Consider the following 21,973-nt stretch of genomic DNA (forward strand, 5'->3'; position numbering starts at 1 on the left):
GTTAGCCCAGCGCTGTGAACCGTGGTCAAAACAATCGTATTAAAAATAACTTTATGAGCCTGTTGTTGTAACGGTACGGTAACAGAATAATCGTGCTCCATCACGAGTGTCCAAAAGAAACCTATTGTAAATAATAGGGCGGTTAGCTGCATAGCTGGATCGCCAACTTCTTTCCTTGCTCTCTGACGTATCATCTGGTGTTTCCCATGATTCCCCAGAAATAATAGGAACTAGAAGGGGCAACGTGGATATGTCGTCATTGACAGGCAACAAAATGAAACGGTCCGTTACCATTAATAAAACTGAGGATTTCTCTGGGTTTGAACATTGTTGGAAACATTTGGGGATAAAGTAAGTACACTACTACAAAATATATATATATATATAGCATAGGTAGAGTCACTTTTAGACATTTTAATGCAGAAATGTTACATATTATACCTTTAATACAGTGTTAACACTTAGAGTTTTGGTGTTTGGAGCTGAGAGAAGACGCTACGCATAAAGAAGAGGATTTGTAACTAAGCTGCGGGTCCACCCTCTCCCAGTGTCTGTACCTCAGGAGGACTGAAGACAAAAGAGCAATTAGACACAGCGGCCACAGAGTCTCACTGCAATAAATCTAGTCTCAAATGGACGGGAAGATGATGGCTGCGAGCCCACGTTTGTTAACATGTTATATTAATGAATAGGGCTCTGAGGATTTGACCTATCCACCAGGTCCTCAGGGTCTGTGTAATGGTATGATGTATAGGGGGAAAAAACACACCATAGTAGACACGGGGAAATGTGGACTAACAGTGACTGTCGGATGACAATAACTGAAAATGTGAATAATTAAAGTAATTTATTGAACTCACTACCATCTTAGAATATATGCACCTTACTTTACTGCCAAAGGACATATGAAAAGCAAAGTGAAAGACGAGGTAAAGTAAATGGGTTATCGAACACGAGGTTCGATGGCTGTATTAATCTCTGCAGCGCCTCGGAGAAGACAGATGGAAAGAATAAAGGTCCATTTTTCATTAGGGGTCATTATTGGTGACAGTGATGGCTGTGGACGAGGATTCCATCATAACTCAAACGATTTCCCAACAAGTGCATGACACATCAATCAGACTCCATGTCTGACTATGAGCTCGGTCTCAGGAGGATCACCTCATCTGTTACGGTACACTGAGAACATTTGACTTCATATTAAAATGAAAAAAGGCTCAAGAAAGAAATATGAGGTCACTTGTATGATATCGCCAGACGTTTTCTTGAGCATGAAGAGTCCCTCCTCCAATGTCAAGTCCAATATTTTCCTATATAATCATTGTCAATAGAACAGACCTGGACGATCCATTTTATGATATTTTCCCCTTCTTATACATGGAATTTAATTTAAAAACTGATTGTTAGCATACATACTAATATAATGTATGTGTTGAGTTTGCTGCATGATATTTCCTAATATATGACAATACTGGAGATGGATGCAATATAATCAACACTTGTCATCATAATCATCTTTGTGAAGTTTATAATCTTCTGTTTTTCTTGATATTAGAGATGATACGTTTAAATATTTGAATCATGATTAATCTTAAATTAATCACACATTTTTTATCTGTTCAAAATGTACCTTAAAGGGAGATTAAAGTATGTAATACTCTTATTAACATGAGAGTGGGCAAATATGCTTGCTTTATGCAAATGTATGTATCCATCCATCCATCTGCAATGTAAACATATATAAACAAATAATATAAACGTGCAACACCTTGATTGTCATATTTCATTTGCAGGATTATTTAAAATCAGACATTCCTGTCTTTTTTTTTTTTATTAATTGTACAATTGCCCATGATTAATCGCGATTAATCGCAAATTAATCAGACTTTTTTTTATCTGTTCAAAATCTAACTTAAAGGGAGATTTGTCAAGTATTAAATACTCTTCCCATCAACATGGGAGTGGACAAATATGCTTGCTTTATGCAAATGTATGTATATATTTATTATTGGAAATCAATTAATAAAACAAAACAATGACAATAATTGTCCAGAAACCCTCACAGGTACTGCATTCAGCATAAACAATATGCTCAAATCATAACATGGCAAACTGCAGCCCAATAGGCAACAACAGCTGTCAGTGTGTCAGTGTGCTGACTTGACTATGACTTGCCCCAAACTGCATGTGATTATCATAAAGTGGGCATGTTGGTACCCATAGAACCCATTTTCATTCACATATCTAGAGGTCAGAGGTCATGGGACACCTTTGAAAATGGACATGCCAGTTTTTCCTCTCCAAAATGTAGCGTAAGTTTGGAGTCTGGCTCCGGTTAAACCATTTGTAAAACATGAACAAATACATACAGAGAATGAATGCCATAGAACTTTATTTTATTATCTAGTTTGGCAGATTTTCAACAGAGATGAGAAAGAAGCGAGATGGCTCACTCACGTTAGCTACTTCCATCATCGATTTCAGACGCAGCGATTTTTACGGAGCGGATGATGGAAGTAGCTAACAAGTGACCCATTCTCATCTCTGTTGAGAATTGCATATGTGCAGTATCGATCAGGCGGGATGTATGGATCGGGTAGCTAGTAGTGTTGCTCTTGTGTAGCATGAATGAGCTGCTAAATTAATAACATACTGGATCGTGCATACCCTTATCCAGCATTTTAGGCTGTATCGAAACAACTCTACTTGAGATGGTGCGGTGACGTTTCATCACTTGAGGCCATAGTGTGTGGTGTTGTTGCATTGATTAGACTGTATTACATTGTCCACATTGACCTGATACAGGATATTGATCGCCCATACTGACCTCATATCTGTAGGGAGGATTCTCATATGCACGGCCATCGAGCCATTTCCAGGGTCCACCCAACCAACCAATCAAATCCTGTTATGACATCATCAGCAAAATGACAACCAATATCTCCCCAATGCTTTTGTAAAAACTGCAAGTAAAAGACTCGATGACTGATGAGATCCATTCTACTCTGCTAGTATTAGTTGACCTGAGAAACGTATTTTCTCAAATAATTCAGCGCATGACTTCATTGAAATTGTAGATGAGTTCTCTTGGAATATATTACTGGGGGAAAAGTTCTGGCACTGTTGAGGAAAGTTTACTTTAAGCTCCAGAGGAAGAAGAAAATATTGAATTTACAGGAAACTGGATCCAAGGAAAGGGCGAGATGAAGCTAAATACGGCGTATATAAAGCTCACAGTGTGGAGGCGATGTGAGATGTTATGATTACGCATGAGGGATTTTGGTTAGATGTGAGGAAACTCGTTTAAATAGTGAGTCTTCGGGTGAGCGTATTTATTAGAGGCACAGCGGGGGGGAAAGTGGTGCACTATTTTTCAGGGCGCACACCAGAATGATTTAACATAAGCGAGTAATAAAAACTGCTTTTGTGTGTTGAAGATGCATTAAACAACATCCTTCAAAGAACCTCTGCTATCCTTCTCATCTCTGCAGAAGCCACCCTGTTGCCAACCCCCGCCCCCTCTTCTCTTAAAAGATAATGTATGAGTCTGATGACTTAAGTGTTTTGTATTCAATTTTCTGCTCAAGTAAGCTCCTTCAAACATGCCACACAGTTAAGCGAAGAAATGGCCCGACTACATTTGATGTACTGCACAGAACCCCCTGGACCTGAAAGTCTCACCTTACAGCATGCAACATCAGAAAGGCTCATGCACTCCCACCCACGCACGCATGCATGCGCACACACATACACACAATCTTAACTTCCAAAAGCACATTTTCATACTAGTCCATCTTGGTCGACAGATGCTGTTTGATCTCAGTAAGGCTGTTCTCCATTGGATTGCTGAAGCTTGTTTTGGAGCAGATCAGAAGCTGCATCTGAGGTACTTTATTCTATTTAATGGAACACACTTTGGGCTTATAGGAAACTAGCTTGTTGGGCAACTTAACTGCTAAATGATGAGAACAATCTTTAGACACAATTTGCTCCAGCACACTCCACACTATTGTAGCTATATGGCAATGCAGTTGGCAGTAACAGCTTCTGGTCCCCATATGAATCCACACAGAATACTGAACACACTCAGTAGGGAACATTAAATCCCCCCCAGGAGCACCAGAGCAAAACTAAACAGACACTGACAGATCACTGAGATATGAAATACAGAATCTTAAGAGACAAGCCTACAGAAAGGTACCATGGCCACGGCCAGAGGAGGCTCGTGGGTGAACATCAGGGTATGGCTGAGGGATGAATGAGGAGATGACAGAATAAAAGGTCTGCCTTGTCTGAACACAATCTATTTGTAGCTGACAAACAGCTCCTGTTATTGCTCGTAAGGTGAAGGTGATTTGGTCACCATTTTTGAGCCTGCTACTGCTACAGCGAGGCAGTGCAAGACTAAATTAAAATACATTCTAAAAAATATTCTTCCAGGAAAATCCTAGTTTTGTTTCTTCATATGCTGCGTTAGTCTGTACCACTGACACAGTGGTATGATTTGGTGGTTTATGTTAGGCAAAACAAACAACTCTTTTTACACTTTGGAAGATTTGTTATCAACAGTTAGGGTGTGCCTTCACACCTAACCGGTTTGGTTTAGTAAGAACGAACTCAGGTCTGTTTGCCTGGTGAATACGGTTCATTTGGGCTGGTGTGAAAGCTGTCAATCGAACCGTGATGCGGACCCAACAACTGTTTGTGGTGTGAAAGCAAATGAGCCAACCGCAGGATTTTATATTTTCGCATGATTTCAAAAGCTAAACTACTAATAAATCCATCTGCTGATTGTGAAATCTGTTCAGGAGGCAATCTTATAACTGATCTGTATACAGCCATGTATATAACCTATTTATGCAAATCATTTGGTAACCATGGTAACACGTATGCATGTAAGTGTGGGTGTTTTCCCTGATTAATAGGTCAAAAGCTGTTGAGAACTGCTGTGCTTGTATCCGACTCTGTGTACTTTGTCAGGTCATTAAGTCCATTAAAAAGTGAGTGACAGTGATCCCACATTAATAATAAGCCTGTTCCTACCACATCTACCGGCATCAAAACAGGAAGGAAGTGGTAAAGTAGTACCACCTCTTGCTTGATTTGATTGGCTGCCTGGGCCAAGTGTGACATTGATGAGCGGTTCGAATCCGTGCTAAAAATTTGAGAATATTTAAATTTTTATGCACGTCTAAAAAGTGCTAGAATAACACAATATGCGACACAAGTGCTGTTCCAACAATGGCTTTGCTCGCGACACATTTCTAGCGACATCTGTCTGATCGGGGTTTACAAGACGCCTCATTCCCAGCGTGCAAAGGGGCTTTTGCACAGTCCTGTCTCTACTTGGGTCATCCCCTCAGTCTGGACAAAAGTGGTGAGCCGACCAATCCCTAGAGTGGAGAGAAATCATTGTTTTTTTTTTTTAAAGCAGAGCAGGCCTACTTTCCTCACAAGGTCATGAATCAGATTTCTCATCCAGCACCCTGAGAAACAGCACAGAGGTCTTCCAAGGTGCATCTCCCTCTTCTGATGTTTTAATACTGACATTTTGAAACATACCATAATGTGAAATTTCCACATCTTGACATCTATAATGGTTTATCTGTAAAAAAAGCGCCTACATGGAGTAGGAGATTGATGGTAGAATCATCCGGAACTACAACAGAAGAGTGAGCAGCGAGGGGGTCAAATGTTTGAGCTCATTTTCTCTACGGAGGCCCTCGACACCCTCAAACCAATTACAGACTAATGTTCAGTGGCATGCGGAAGAGTTAACAGACTGGCAGACTAGCAGAATCTATAAGCAGAACGTATCCATCATTATAATAATACTCCTATTTAAATGCATGAACAAATGCTTTGCTGCAGGGGGTGTCACATGCATTTATATAAGAGGCTCCAGTTGTGATTGCTGTGCAGATATTCTTTGTGGTTACAGTCAAACACTAACTATTGTGTGGAGAGGAGAGGTTATTTATATTTCAAGGGTTCTTCAAGTTAAAAAAAACCTCAACTGTAAACACAAATGTGTCCACTCAAAGAAGGACACAAAGTTGAAGGGCTACAAATTAATTTGTGTTCCATACAGTACGCCGAACATCTTAAGCATAAACAAGGTCACTTGCTGAGGGCAACACATTCTACGTACCAGATAAGAAAACTCATTTTCTTGTCAGGAGTATTAGGAAATGTTTCACTCAAACAATTTCATACTCCTCTGCCTTTCTGCATTGTTGTTTCTCCCTTTGCATTAAAAAAAGTCAGTATTGGTCCGATTCCAGATGTTGTAACATCGCCTGGAGCACCGCACATCCCCAAAGCCCGTTTCATGTCTCAGCTGTATACCTTGCTGGGATCGCTTCTATTGCTGCAGCTGTGTTTGTGTGAAACGGCTGGCTGTGTTTTGTAACGGGCTGTTTAAACTTCAGGGTGTGTGAGTGCTGCATGTTGAGTACTTAAGCGTTGGTGGTGGCTTGTTATGCGCTGATGGGAAGCTCTGATCTTTGGTACGATTACAACTAAGAGCGTGAAATGTTTTAACTGTTGATCCAGTGTGCATGTGGGCAGAAAAGAATCAAATGTGAGTCATGAATAGTGGGCACTTTGCAAACACTTTTCAGAGCAAAACAGGTGAGTCATTTACTAGACTCTATGTGGGGGCTACATGCCACCTCTGCTTTATGTTCACGACTCTTCGTTTCACTGAAGATCCTGCACAAAGCTTGGTTTCTTCTTTTCGTGGTTTATTTATTGGCCTAAGCAGATCATCTTCACAGTGTCTATCACACTATTTGTAATTGAAGGATGCTTAAATGCTGCAGTGTTTCTTACATCCATGTAAGTTTGGGGACTAGAAGAAGAAGAAGATATACTTTATTGATCCCCGATACTATTTAGGGATGTTAATAATTAACAGTTTAACCGTTAACTGACATAAATAATTCTAACTGATTAATGCTATTGGTTAAACGGTTAAAAGAAATATAAACAAAATTCAGTCCATTTACCATAATCTTGTCGGTTAACGGTTAAAAAAAATTCTAAATTACTATTAAATATAATCACGTGTAGTAATCACAATAAATCTAACTGAATAATTCACCAATAAATACACTAACATATTTTATTTCATATTTTGATTAATTTTTTGCATTCAACATTTGGCAGTTATTTTGCTTTACAGGACACATTTCCACTTCCTCCGAGCATTTCCACACAGTGGAGCTGGGTTAACATGACAAAAATCATTGCTTCAAATGTGGAATTTTAAATGTGATATATACTTAAAGAAGTTATGTTTTTATTCAAGGAATTATATCTTTTAATCTAATATTCTGAAAAGAAAAGTAAGGACAAGGAAACGTTTTGTAGGAATATGGATAGATTGAAGAGCAGTACTGCTAGTAGACTGTAAAGTACAGCAGTCACATGCCATAAACCATTCCTTCCATTTACAGCTTTATGTGGAGGTGGCTAAGATATGCAGAGTCACACAGGAGAAAATCCTCGTCTCTTGAGGGCAGATTAAAGAATGAAAATGGATGTATTCTGCAGATTTAGAGGAGTGTGCTTAATGCTAACTGCAAATACATGTATTGGTATTCCAGGAATACTAAACTGTCCAGGCAAAGGAAAACATTTCAGTTTTATAATGTCTGCATGTTTACTCAAGGCTTGTTCCAAGTTTAATTAATATCAAACTGCCTTTAGACGACTTTGGTTATTTGGCACCTGCTTTAGCACAAATAACTACCGGTATTCACTTCATTGTCCTTTTAGAAATTATTATTATTCTCTGTTCATCAAACAAAACACAATAATGTAACAATAAAAACAGCAACCGTGAGACTAATGTGAATTAAACTAATAGCCAACAATGCAATAACAAACTCAACAGACACGCCACATTACAGAAGAATTGAAAATGGCTTGGCTTAAAATAACAACAACAATGAAGTGCAACCTCCACACAGCCACCCAGACTCTGCTATGATATTTCACACTTCACACAGGAACAGGCTAGCGTATTTTAAAACCAACTGTGCATGTAAAGAGCAGTGAGACAAAACACAGTATTTACGACGAAGAAAGTGCTACTGAGTCCACACTAAGGATTGCCTGTCCTTTTCCTTATCACTTGGGACTCATAGAGCAACATCACACCATTTTGTTACATATTAACTGTCTCATGCATTTGTTTTTTGTTTGCTTAGGCAATAAAACAGAAGGTTATAGTGCTCTCTATAGAAGACAACCACATCACTTTCACTTCCTTTGGTATCTCTACACCTCTTTCATTCTGATATTTGATGATATGACCATGATCTGGTACTTTCTGATGTGGTGAATTGCATAGTTTCTTCAATTAGTAAACTGCATTGCCTCCAAGGGAAGACAGACATTTGTGAAACACATGCCTCTATTGGATATGCAAGCATAGACTGTAGATAAGAAGTGGATATAGTCACTGTGACGTCACCCATTGGTTTGTGGGCTGCTGTTTTGAAGCCTCGAGTTGTGCATTTTGACCATCGGCATCTTGGTTATTTGCAACCAGGCACGAGATGGTGAGGCTAAGTACAACCGAACACTGAATAAGACATTTTTAGGCAACCAAAACGTCACAATTAACTTTCCCAAACCGAAAACACACTGTGAATGAGTTAGAGTTGTAAGACGAAAACATGGACAACTCCCTGACCTGTCAATCACACGGTAGCCACACCCTAAATCATAACCCTGCTTTATGGTCTATTTGACTGTAAATGGGACCATAATTTACTAAATGAACATCATGCTGTATTGAAGAAGACTTGGAACTAGCGATTGAGACCATAAACTCATGTTTACAATGTTTACTGAGGTAATAAATCAAGAGAGAAGTAGGGTCATTTTCTCATAGACTTCTATACAATCAGACTTCTTTTTGCAACCAGAGGAGTCGCCCCCTGCTGGATATTAGAAAGAATGCAAATTTAAGGCACTTCTGCATTGGCTTCACTTCTCAGACCCGGAGGTCGCCCACTGTTTTTTGTCTATTCGTCTGGACTGGGCCCACTCATCTTCAGATGAGAGCCCATGCCATATACGCAGACATTAGGTGCACATTTCCTCAACTTTGTAGATAAATGGAGTGACTGATAATAAAAAAAAAAACAGGCAAAGTTGCCCTTCAAACTCGTAATCCCCACTGTATGACCCCCAACTCATAATATCCTGTTGAAATGCATTGCCACTTTACTAATACAAGCCAGTGTTTAAAATAAAAAAGCAGCATATCAGTTGGTCCCACAGAGGCACGAGCTTATAGGCAACAAACCAAACATAAAATTCAGGGTTGGGGTTAGGTTAAAAACTGACATTGGATAAATAAAAAAAAAAAGCAATTTACATGCAAATGATACTGCTGGAATTTGCTGTAATTGCCATTTGTGCTGCTCATCTGAAATGATACAATGGCAGCACCTTTAAACTGCAGGGTGGAACAGGGAAAAGAAAAACATTGACAATGGGCGAAAATTTGAAGATTGAGTATTCAATATATTTCTTTGTCAAATCCTGTTACTCAGCCTGGCAGTTTAGCAGTTGCTAAATTACCGCATTAAACTTGTTTATCTTTAAGATCTGTTCAAGAATCAGTCCGGCACATGGAATGAATAGTGTCCCATTATTTGAGCTATTCTGAGTGCACACTTCAACTTGCAGCTGCGCCGACTGAAAAGACTTGTGTTAGCATCGCCGTACTCATTTGAATCCAAATCATTCTGATCACAGGCTAGCCCCAAAAACATGTTAAAAATAACACACTCGTACTCAATGGATGCATCGTAATTTCCAGAAAGATGAAAGGTTTTGATGCAGTTTTGGGAAGCAGCGAGGGAGTATGTTTTCTTTCATCTTTGAGATGTAAAAACAGCGATATAATAAACACACACACACACACACACACATTTACAGTACAAGCGGACACAGAGATGCAAGATACAAGAGAAGATCATGAACTCACTCCCATATGTGCAATCATTTATGAAAATAAATGTAGACTATAGTTAGCAAACTAGCTTTACTGCAAAATAAAAATTAATATTTAGCATTCGGCTCACGTACTGTACAGGGGGAGAAGAGGAAAAAGAAGAAAAGGAAGAAGAGATTGCTCTAAACATTTGTATACAGTTGTTTATATGGTGCACTCGCACTCTGTCCTGCTTATAAAAGGTGTAAAATGTGTATTGTAAAGACATTTAAGTGTAATCTAAGTGATCTACAATATCACACACGCAGAAGTAGAACAATTTCTTACAGATCTCAAAGCATGTGAGCAAACCGTCATGGTACATTTGCTCTGTGATATGCTCACCTGTGCTGCCGCAAAGGCCACACAACATACGCCTGTGTGATATCGATTCCTCGATCGATTTAGCCGAAACATTGTTCAACTCTCTCATTATTTCATGTGCCTGCTGCTTTTGGTGCGACTGGTGCTGCTGCGAGTGGCCCTCACTGTCCCCTGGTGGGATGGTTAGCTGCGGGTAGCTCTGCACGAACAACGCGGTGGCCGTGGGTTCGACGTGCTGGAACACCAGCGGGACAGAAAGGCTTTTTCTAATGAGCAGCATGGGAATTCACTTGTGGTTGAGACGAACTAAAAGAAGAGGGACAAAAATACTCGCCGTGAATGCAGAAATTGGGCTCAAGGCTTCTTTGGTTGTTTTTGTGCCAGTCCTCTTTCATTTATTTATGGTGCAACACATTTCATTTAGAGGAAACACGCAAGACAACACAGCGTGGGTAAACTACAAGAATTCCTCTGCTGTGAAGGTGTGCAGCAACATACCTCTTTCCTTTATTACCATCACAAAGTTTAGACTCAAAAGGTATAGCTGCACGCCTGACAGCTTGAGGGAGCTGCTCCGTGTTGCTTTACATCTTTGGATTCCCACTCGGGTCCCACAGCGGCTTCTTTTGGAGAGAAGCAGTTCGGCAGAGGCGGCATGTCTTACGAGATCTATTAATAATGCATGTGTTAAGACCACTTTGTTTGCTGAGTTTTGCTTTTTCTGCTCTGTAAGGTGTTGTCGGTAACAAAGACATAGATTTTAATTTAAATAGTCTCAGAGGCAACAAAGGAAAGCTGCCAAATGCCCACTCTGTCTCTCTGAAGAGAAACTAGTTTGAAAGAGCTACAGCTCTTATTCAAGAAAGCTAACATTCTTTGGGGTTGTTGTTCTTTTGATAATAGCTAACATCCAAATTTGAATAAAGGAGAGAAAAGTGAAGATACGTTTGGTACAATCTGGAGACGTGATGTAACCTAGATTCAGCTGTGGATATGGGACGAGACAGGATTGAAGCAGAGAATGACACAAAGAGAAGAAAAAGGGAATCTCCAGTGGGAAATGCATCACAGTTACGGAGAGATAAGCTGATTTGTTTCATCCACTGTTGTTCACACATCTTCTGTGCACGCCAGTTTGCCTCAGCGCTTCAAAGAAGGATGGCTCAGAGACATCTATTTTGTTATTGATAGATGATGACAGCTAGGTACAATCTTTTCATCTGGCTGGAATACTACGGCGTGTTCAGAAAGGCTGACACTGACACCGAGTTGGCAACAGAACTAAAATCTATTAGTTATGACTGGTTTAAACTTCAGAGGTTTCTGGAGGAAACGGTGCAGCTATATATGAACTGCTAACAGAGAATCTATTTATGTGCATGTGATCTGCTTCAGGAGACCTACAGTATCAGATCATGGGAGTGACGTGCATGTGATCTTAACTTTACTTACACACAAGCACATGGCCATACGTAGACTGCTCCTACTTTCAATTTCATGGTGATGTGTGACTGCATTGCAGAAGGTCAACTGTGCTACAGTTTTAGCAATGAGACAACTAGGGATTTATTTTGCTAACAGAGCGAACCTGAATTATTGAGAAGGGTCCATATTGTGGAGTAAATGCACACTGAGTTGACGGCAGAGATAGATACACACAACTCTCTCGTGATGTTCATGCTTTGGCTTCACATGAGGAATTATATGCTCCCCCACAGGTTGGGAAGATGTGTTGGGCTTATGAGAACATTTCAAAGAACGCCACTAACATATAATCAATAGTTCATAGCAACCAAGAGTGAACCTTTTGAACATCAATAGGCGTTTTCGGACCGGAGGAACTTTAGCCTCAACCTGTTAGCCGTGTAAACAACAGACAACACGAAACAAAGACAACAGCTCGTAATAAAATAAATGGACAAATGGACCGACAGTGAAGTCCTGAAGTTAAGGCTGGCTTACATCACTTCGGTGTTCCTTTCGTTGGTACGAATGCAAACTGAAAAAAATCCCTTGAAGTAGAAACTGGCAGATATGGACCAAAAAATCCCAATTTGATATTTTTAGGCTGAATGGCGATACACGATATATATCTCGGTATTTTCTATGAAGTGGGCTGTTGTGTTCAGTTGTAAGTTAAAGCTACATGTGAGATGTCACAAGCTTTAATTCAATAAATTCAACAATATAATCATGCTATTTCCAACTATTTGTTAGAGTAATAATGTTACTTTGTTTAACAGACCAGACCAGGTTACATCACACAGCTACGCCCACACTACTCTTATAACATCAAACTGTGTCAACACCCAACAAGATTTGACCACGTTTGAAACACATATATAAAGGGAAATATACATTTTAAAGGCCTACAGAAAAAGAAAATCTGCGTACAGTATGTACTGAGGAAGTGGATCAGCGGATTGATCGCGGAGGCGAAGTTACCAGCAGAAACACTGTCGCTATTTCTTTGAAAGAGCAGCGACCAATGGTGCAACTTCATCATTCAGCAACTTCGTCACTCAGTCAGTATAAACCATATTGGTATAAACTGTATTGTCTCATCCTTTATCTCATTTGGAAAATATAGCGATATACCTTAAAAAGTCGATATACAGCCCAGCCCTACCTTGAAGTCCCAAGTACTGTTTGGTCCGATAACGCCATATGTTTTCCAGGGTTGTCATGGCTGAAACAGAAAGACAAAAAGAAAACTCAAAGTGATACAAATGTTCAAGGATGCCAGTTGGGGTCGTGCGTGGGCACGTGCACATTCCACCATTAGGAGAAAGTAAATAGAGTGATAGTGCAAGGTGTTATCTTACTAAAGGGGCATTACCGCCCTCATCACAGCATGTCTTATAGTTAATTATTGATTAACTTTGCAGAGATAAGTCAGTCAGGGTGGGAAGATTGGCTTCATGCTGGGCTGGCTGGCCGCACGCCATCTCAATGAGCCTCTCCTGGTTGATGTGCATGTAATTTGACCATTAAAGCAAATCAACCATGTCTCGTGTTGAAAGAGCTCCGTCTGTTTAAATGTCATCGGCTGCAACCGCTAAAAGGACCTTGTTTTGAGCCATTTTTTGGCTTATTTGAATGTTGACAGTCCAAAATTACATCTGACAAGGGTGCTGGACTGAGTTTTGGAAAATTGTATCCACATTAGTGACACACAATATGATGAATTAACGGTTTCTTGACACAACCAAAAACAAGTTGACATACAATCAGGCAGCTCTGTCTACTAAAAATGATGTTCCCATACAACTAAACTGCATTCTCAATTACTATTGGAAAGAATTGGTCGTGAGAATCGCCGTTCCATTATAGTTTTCTGTGTCGGAGGTTTGTTGAGAATGCAGTTTTAGTTGTACGGGAACGTAATTTTGTGGTTGGATCAGGTGGGGTGATGCAACAGCCCAGTACAGCACTACAAGTCACTTACTGTATGACTGCGTTTCAACAATGTAAATGTTTTCACCTAATAGCTCTGAAGCTAAACTCCCATGAAATGTGCGAGCTGGTCTGTCAAAACAAACTTAATTTGACATAACTCAGTGAAGTGGTGAAACACCCCAGGACAAAACAGACCTGTTTTAGTAACTGGGGCAAACTGCAGCAAATGTTGCTCTGTAGGCGACCTCAGAGCCGCACAGATTGAATTGAGGTGGGATTAGAATGAAAAGTACAGGCTGCACACTTTACAATTTAAAAAAATAAAACCCCGCTGAGGTATTTACGATGCCAGAATACAAGAACCGCACAAGAAGTAACTAAATCAAATAAAAGGGAATCTAATCCACATGCAGCATAGCGCTTGTGTTCAGCACAATACCGAGCTGTACAGCAAACCACTGAAGCACAGTGAGCTTTCACTCAATAGACCTCCCATAGGGCAGTATGCTGCACTGTACATGGTTGTCTCAGCTGTTAACCTCCTCCTCCCTCTTCTTCTTCCTCTCTCTCCTCCTCCTTTCCCATGCTCCAGTGTGTCTGGGCTGACTGCTGCTCAGACAGGCCTCTGGGTGGGCAGTTCAGCAGTCAAGTATCTGAGCGCACATCCTCTGACACCTGAGTCAAAGTGTCTTGTGTTTGGAATCGGCCGCCGGCTCTCCGGAGAGTCGGCCTGCCTGCCTTCCCCACATCCCACACAATAGACAAACACAGCCGAGCTGAACAAGAGAGAGGATGACAGATGGGGAAATGAAGAAGAGATGGAGAGAGGAATGATGGGGCGAGGCGGAGTACGAGAGCAAACCTTTCAACCTGGATCTAATCAATACGACGCAGACACACTGTACGGAGATACTGGAACATCACACTGTGACTGCCCGGGCCGGCTGATAACCTCGTACGAGATAAATCACTTAGAAATGTCACGTCTTTTTTTATTTGACTATTGAGCCTAGAATAGGTTTAGTCTCTCAAGCCCTTCAAATCTCTGGATTACCCCAATCGCTCTAATTTAGACGTAGCCTCGAGCAGAGAACAGGCCAATTTCCTCGTGTGTCGAAATTAATGAAGAAGATAATTCGCTACAAAGGAAGAAAACACACATGCAGTCGCACGAGCACGAACACTCACACAGAAACGCTCACACTATCCTTTAAATGAACCCCAAATGGGGCCAGAAAGTGAAGAGAACTTACTGCAGTTGAAACTGAAACTAGGTTAGTACATCAGCAGTGAAACATGTGGGATTTGACACTCCAGTACAAAAGGTCTTAGATCTCAGAATGCAGGAAGAGATGATAATCAGCTCATGAGAATTTTACCAGACTACAACTTAGCATTTCATTTTACCACTTGGAACCTAATGTTCCTGATATTTCTGTCAGATTTCCCTTGGAGTAGTTTCATAGTGAGATGTTTTACAACATTACGTAATGTTTCATTGAAGCTATATCACACGTATGATGACACTTGTGCATAATTTCATACAGATTTCCGTGTAGTTCAGCCAGATATATATTTATACAGTTTCGTTTAAAATCTGGAACGTTATTTCTCTTCACAACATGAGGGTATGATGCCAAAGGATCTGTGGTGTTGAAGGTTAACAGGTTTCTAATAAGTGTCGATGGAAACATGTAGCAACTAATAATCTTCAGTGATCCAGGACATCTCTGCAGCACGTCTATATTTAATCTAAAAAATGGTATTTTGACACACATTTAGCCTTTAACAAATACATATAACAAATATTATGCCTCCTGCGATTTGTAAATTGCAATAGGCCATATTGCGTTTAATTCGATAAATTATCAATAAATAAATTATATAAATACATTTTGATTAATTGTGCAGCCCTAAATTAAAGCACCAAGCTCTGTTGCGCCTTCATTCGATTTAAAAGGGTAATTTTATTACATTTGACCAGGTTATTACATTATACAACATTATTACATTGTTAGTCACAATACGACTTTTAAGAGGAGTATTCTCTACGAGCCAAACAATTGATTACAGTCAGTTTCCTGAAGCCTCAGGGAGGTAAACCAATAGAAATAAAATAATTGAAAACATCTCTTACCAGTAGACAGGGCTTGGACTGATCAAATTTGGACTGTTCATTAAAAGGAGCTCTAGTTTAAACAGCACACACACACAGGATTGTAGAGAACGTATCCTACAACACGGTAGAAATATTAGAAATGACAGCTGGTAGTGAGGCACTTTAAATGTTTTGATGATGGTATTAAAAAGAGATTGTAAATAAGTATCTCCCAAGACTCAACAGGAAATTAAAGCTAAGTGACACATATATATACTTTATTCATCAGATAAAGAGCAGTAAGAAAGATGAAGGGAGCAGTCAGACCGTCTCTCCCCCCTCTGTGAATCTACATCTGTTAACAGACTGAGAGACAGCTGTTCCTATGGGGAGAGGCAGCAGGCAGATAGAGCCCCTCCGCTCTCCCTCCACGCCTGTCTACACACTTTCTTCATCTATCCATTAGCCATCACACTCACTGGTATCCTTCCTCCAGCTCCATCCTGTTCCCTGGTACTGATGCCCACCCCTCCTGACACCCAGTTCAACCATCCACAGCCTTTTGTTTCCCACCTCATTACTTCCCATTTACAACGGGAATATATTCCAACAAGAACACCTTTACTTTTATTAGGTTGGTAATGTGTAGAAGCACTATCCGTGCTCTAGCCTTCTGTCAATGGGATGCATGGAAACTGAGGAAGGGATGCTTATATTGTGTAAGCCTGCAGCATAATTGTAGACGAGTGTCTTTTGACGAAATGGACTGATCTGATAAACCCAAATGAAGCATTTAATTTCCCCAACTAAACCTCTTTCGTAGTGAAGAGGGGGTAGGAGTAGATGGGGGAAAAGACATGCTAAACAGAGCTTACTGTAGTCTGAGGACAGATGAGAAATTTGTTATGACGGAATGCAACTCAATATTGTATCAGCAAGTTCATCCTAATGTTGTGCACATTCGGCACCTATTTAAAAGCGGCCAATTGTGCATCAACGCTGCTGGTTTTTGTGCATTAATAAAGATTTTACATCAAGAACAACATATTGAATATTAGGGGTGGGGGAAAAAATCATTTCACCTTTGTTTCGCATTTTTTTTAACGATTTTGAAATCAATTTTTTAATGCCGTAATTGATATAATGGCTTAATTTGAGTCTATGCGGAGGTAGAGGGAAGTTACCGCTTGTATTGTTGTAGTCAGAGTAAAGTGACGTCATATCCGTTCCATTTCCATCGATCAAAACAAACCGCAGCGAGCCAAAACGGGGAGGTATCCTCATAGCATACCCGTCCACGTGGATACGACATGCACCCTCACAATTTAAATCCAAAGTGGTAAACAGTACAGTAAAGTATGGAAACACTTTGGGTCACATTGACAGAAAAGCAGAGCTAACTCGCATCTCTGTCGTCAAATACAGCCGACGCTAAGTGCATTCAAACGGTCCCGATGGAGCTGTCCGGGGGTGTATAAAGAGGACGAAGCTGACGGGAGGGCTAGCAACGGACTTGGTGAAGTTAGAGGAAGTATACATGTGTGATTACATCCGGATTTCAAACTAAGTTCTTAACAAAATAAGATGAATTGATTATATTCACCAGAAGTATAACTCATTACATGTCCCTTAAAAAATTAAAAGAAAATACCACTAATTTGTGAGGGGAAATGTCTTTATTCTTTGATTTTTGAGTTACTGGAAAAAATGTAATAATTATTGACAATTATTGATATATATTTGACTACAGGACATCTCTGACTACATACATGCTGAAAATCAAAAAATTTTACTCTATCAATTAAGAGATTTCCCTAAATAAAAGTCCCTAGAAGTATATGATTCAACTTTTTCCCATGTGCTAATGTTAAAAAGTTAACAAAAATTGCAATAAATTGTCATATCGAATCACAATACTAGTAGAATCGCAATACTTAAAAATCGCAAAACATATTGAATCGGCACCCAAGTATCGTGATAGTATCGAATCGGGAGATAAGTGAATCGTCCAAGCCCTACTGAATATTAATAAATATAAATAAATGGTGACAAAGCACTTACTGCTGTTTGGAAAAAGCCTTGAATATGGGCAATGACACAGACAGGGTAGTGGGACGCAAGGTCAGCTGATCTCACTGGTGGTCAATGTGGCTTTCATGCATCATTGAGCAAAGCCAAGTCAAACTGCGTTTCGGCGTTCAGCCATCTGGAGGAGGCCACTAGCTCTGCTGCATGATGTGAAGCTCCTCATCCTACAGCAGTGCTGCTTTCTACGCATCACATTGAAAGCAACTTCTATGGAGATTATTTCTGTCATTTGAAAGCTGCGTAGGCCCGGTTAATGCTGACAAATCACTGACGGCCACCAGCAGAATGCAACAACACCTCTCCCTTTTTCCTTATCTCCGGCTCCCACATGGGATGGCACATAAGATAGTGAAATAAAGAGGAGGATTCTCTACAGTCCTCAGCTGATTGTGAGGTTAAACCCGTCTGGGTGATATTCAGCCTCTTCCTGTCTGCACGAGGAAATCCTGTTCATAATTCTGTCTTTGTTAACAACCAAGGTCTGCCTCCAGACCCACACTCATCCCTGGCTGAGATGTCACCCCTCGATGAACTCTACATCACCTCCACCACAGCTTGAAGGAAGAGAGAGGGAGAGCAAGATTAACTACACTGGGTATGTGTGTGATCAAAGTATCCTCATGCAACGGTTCGTATGATATCTCACGAAAAAGTTATTCCTGCTTTTCCGTTCGTTTTCCTACAAATGTCCAGCAGCACGTGTCACTTCTCCGCTCGTTACATGCATACAGCCTTTTCAAAATAAATCTACTCCTTCACAGGAAACAATTTCCTTAGGTTTAGGCAACAAAACTACTTTGTTAGGTTTAGGAAAAGTTTGTGTGTTTGGGTTAAAATAACTACAGAAGTGGCGTTACTTAAGTACGTAAGTTACGTGACAAATCAACGTTAACTTCTGGTTTCCCACGGGATACAAACGCCGGTCTCCTGAGTGAAAGTCTGGTATTTTTTAACCCGCCCATCCTCCCCGACATCCTCCATACGCTGCGTTCTATATTTCCTGGTTCACAATTATGTGAATTACACACAAATTGATTTTGTGGGATATATACAAATTACTTTTAGTAGGTATAGCTACGAACTGTGTATGAGAACAGCATGGTGTGATGCATACTAGGGATGGATCATGATTTTAGATTTTTCGAATAGTCTTTAAATGAAAAAGAATCGACTAGTTTATGCGACTATTCGTCCAAAAAAAAGAAATCGCATACACACACTTACTAGTCTCTTTGGGACAGCCCTGAAGAGTTCACACATAGAGAGAAGGGTACAGTACACACAGCCTGAGAAAATAAAAGACAGTCAGTTTGAATCCGAGAGAGAGAGATGCTTTACAGACACTAGTAGAAAAGGCAGTATGGAACACAGGAAAGAGAGAAAAGGATCAACAGCAGCAACAGAGGTGATTCAGAGGATGCCAGCTGTGAGTGGAGCACGCTGCTACTCATGTTTGTTTTAGCTGGGGCTGTGAAAGAGGCAGAGTTGAAAGCAGTAGTTACACACCGTCTGCTCTCAAAGACAAACACAACAGTGAGGATGCCATCCAGCACAGGTGAACCGAGGATGTGATTTGCATACACTGGTTGTGGTGTCGCTCTGACTCTGCCGTACACGCCGCATCAATTCCATATACTTTATGAGAGAGCTAGTTAGGCGAGATGAATGCGGGGGCTTCGTACGTGTGCTGCGGAAAGAGAGGCAGGTAATAAGGCATGTATTTATGAGGTGCAGTGGTGTCAGTGACATCTGCATAACCTATTCATGAGAGCTATGATGGAATCTCAGTTATCCTCCACTTCCAATCTTACAGGTGACAAAAGAGGAACGCCGAGTTGAGGGGCTGGGGAGAATGATAATGAAGATGAGGAAGGAAGGAAGCAGCAGAGGACGGTAAGGGGAGACAGAGTGGATAAAGATAAAGATGGGGAAATAGGGGTAGTGGAGGGAGTAACAAGGGATGTACTAAATAGTGGGAGACAGACCAGGAAAAAGGACAAGGAACGAGATGAGAGAAATTGAGCGACGCACTGACGGGAGACGGAGAGAAAGAAGGAAGTGGAGGCAAGGAGAGCGAGAGCAATTACCGGCAGAATGAGGAGAGTATTTCAATAAACCTGTACGTGTCGATTCCGCCCGGCACATCCGCTACTTGTGCCCTGCACTCTGCATACCAATGATTCAGACGCGCCATAACTGGAATTCACAATCTATACAGACAGCAAGGGCAACAGCATTAGATATTCCTCCAGAGCACGGAGGAGGAGGAGGAGAAAGAGAGACCAGCTGCATGTGGCCTTGCGTAGAAATGAGGGACAGGAGGGAAAGTGTGTCTCATGCCTAACAAGTTGTTTCTCTTGTTTCCTTTTTTTAATTCGTTGACTAAGAAGAGACACATGGCTCAAGTAAAGGGGAAACTTTATACACCGTTCCCCATAGTTTTGCTTAAAACTATCCCTTTAATTTGTAATTCATTTGTACTATAATTACCTGTTGATACCTGACCTGTTCACTGTTGCTTTACCTGTACTGCCTCATGTTCTGGACACCAGGGGGTTTTCCTGTCTCCACGACGACAACAGATGGTATCCTACTCTGCCTGGGCATGACGTCAGGAAGACACGAGGAGGGCCACAAAAACGCCAAGAACACAGGGACCTCCTAGTTGAGGTTTACCACAGGGTATGGCCAGAAGGCGGCGGCGGACGTCCTGAGCTTTATGCCCCTACTGTGATTCTCAAGGGCACAGAACGGCGGTCCTGTAGCTCATCACACAATAATGAGCGTCCTTGGTTTCGGGGACGCGGTTTGGCAAACAGCCAAACACCAAAAAACTATAATCCTCTGTGGTACCATCAGTATCCCAGAGGATCTAAGTTCAAAAACTTCAAATGTAATCATGGGCAGGGCTCGAGCTTAAAGATGTCCCGTTGTCCCGGGGGCCGAAAAAAATAGGATCAGGGAGGATGAAAACTAATTTTGGGACGAATTTGGGACAAGAGTTGAAATAAGAAATACTCTGTTTTAAAGAGGTACTCCAGTGATTTAGCATTGCACTTTGGGGGTCTCATAACAGATATTTTTTAAAAGAAATCAAAGTAGCAGTTGTCAAGATATTCTGACTTTTAGTCCCTAGTGTGGGCCAGGCTCCAGGATCCTACAATTCCCACAATGCACCTTTCATTTGACCCAAACTAACATCATCAGGGTTATTTTGTCAGACTTTAGAAAGCTCCCTTTAGAATCATAGTCATTGTGTCAAGTAAACTAATCTTCATTTGTAAAATTGGTAGAGTGCCTTTTTAAATACCAAATACTAAACTTGCTGCATGTAGGACTGAAAGGTTGCACAGAAAATGTATTAGCTTTTCTTGTTCTCCACCATTTATCTATATATTCAGTATGATCCAAACAAACCCCTGCTTCACCAATACATTGATAAATACACCACTCTACTGCCGAGCTTTAGAGCCATGAGCCGGCAACATGGAAGTAGTTTGTTTAGCTATGTTGTAGAGAAACTATGCTGAAGACACAGATCAATTGAGGAGTATATGTTTTTACGAACTTCTCGAACCGCTTTCAAGCCTACCGGTGGTCAGCATTTGATATTCAAAAGGTAGATTTTCAGTGGTTTAATGCTAAGGGGACTTTCAGGTGCGCTGTCATCACTACGTCTGACTTGAGAACACATATATTATCTCTTGCGCTACTCAGCACCATTGGTCCCACACGCTTTCTCACTCAATTGTGAACCCCTGCTCTTCTGTTACATGGCCTAACCCTGAGGCCTATAATAACTATATTAATGCTAATAATGGATTATTGATCATAATGAATCAACTACTTTTACGCCAACGTCAGCGTCTGTCCTGCTGAGCAAGAAGGTTGGTTGGGAAAAAAGTTCCCATACATGTAATTCCTCAGTGCAGGGAGGGCCCAGAGTATTAGTTTGTGTCTGAATGATGAATGGCCGGTAAAGAGAGAGGACTGGGGACCGCTGTGGTCGGGTTGAGTACAGTGACGGCGAGCAAAGGCCACCACGCTAC

At 40.8% G+C, this 21,973-nt stretch overlaps 1 long non-coding RNA gene across 2 annotated transcripts; it reads left to right on the forward strand.

The window, feature by feature from the left end:
• The first annotated feature begins 18,312 nt into the window (after nucleotides 1–18,312).
• Nucleotides 18,313–21,087, forward strand: LOC141755829 (uncharacterized). 2 transcript variants are annotated; one of them, XR_012591352.1, is made up of 3 exons: nucleotides 18,313–18,519; nucleotides 19,738–19,817; nucleotides 20,507–21,087. It is a non-coding gene; the product is annotated as an uncharacterized LOC141755829 (long non-coding RNA). The 2 variants fall into 2 exon arrangements; XR_012591351.1 differs by lacking the exon at nucleotides 20,507–21,087 and having other exon boundaries at nucleotides 19,738–20,194.
• The last annotated feature ends 886 nt before the right edge of the window (nucleotides 21,088–21,973 follow it).

This window comes from Sebastes fasciatus, chromosome 18, assembly GCF_043250625.1.
Source record: "Sebastes fasciatus isolate fSebFas1 chromosome 18, fSebFas1.pri, whole genome shotgun sequence".
NCBI classification, from domain to species: domain Eukaryota; kingdom Metazoa; phylum Chordata; class Actinopteri; order Perciformes; family Sebastidae; genus Sebastes; species Sebastes fasciatus.